We start from the raw sequence: 846 nt of genomic DNA, 5'->3' as shown, positions 1-846 counted from the left end.
GCCAGGATTGAACCACAGGCTGTAGTTTGCTGATCCCTGGGTGAAATCAAATATATTAAAATTAATTTCACTTGTTTCTATTTACTTTTTAAAATGTGGCTACTAGATAATTTCAAATTACATAGTGGCTTACACTGTATTCCTATTGGACAGGACTGATCTAAGTACTTTACAAATATTAATTCTGGGAGATGATTCTGTTATTCTGGGATGGGTGTGTGTGTGTGTGTGTGTGTGTGTGTGTGTGTCTGTATGAAGGGTGGGCTGTATGTATTCCTAGAGAGGGCGTGGCGTTGGCTCCCTGGCCCATCTCCCCCACTGCTGAGAGTGTGAAGCCCAGGTGCAGGATGGCTTGTGACAGGCCTGTGGTCCCTTCCTGGGGCGTCTGGCCCTGTGCCCTTTCTCTATTAGGTTCGCCTTTTGACTAAAGAGAAGTTCCCTGAACGGCCACCAGGTGGAGCAGTGAGACTGCATGGTGTCAGGGTTGGCCCACTGGAAACCTGCATTCTCCACCTCGCTCTGCTACACATTTTTGTATGGGATTGGACCCCACTTTCTTCACCTGTAACGTGGGGTTAGACTGAACTAGCCAGAACGTGAGATTTGGGTTTGAATTCTGGCTCCACCAGGACCCCATAATGATTTTCATGGGCCCTAGGCACTTTTCCCCTCTGAGTTCATTCTTCCATATTAAATTTTAAAAATTACATTTTATAACTATGTTGGTGTAAAAACAAACATACGAATATTATATATTTATAATTTTCCTCAACCTAAAAGTCCACCGTTTTCCCTGTGATTCTTTTTTTTTTTTTTTTTTTTTTTTTTTTTTTTTTTCCTTTTCCA

This window comes from Galeopterus variegatus, unplaced genomic scaffold (genome assembly GCF_000696425.1).
Source record: "Galeopterus variegatus unplaced genomic scaffold, G_variegatus-3.0.2 Scaffold1367, whole genome shotgun sequence".
NCBI classification, from domain to species: Eukaryota; Metazoa; Chordata; class Mammalia; order Dermoptera; family Cynocephalidae; genus Galeopterus; species Galeopterus variegatus.
The sequence above is the reverse complement of the archived record's forward strand: the minus strand, read 5'-3'. Positions refer to the sequence as shown.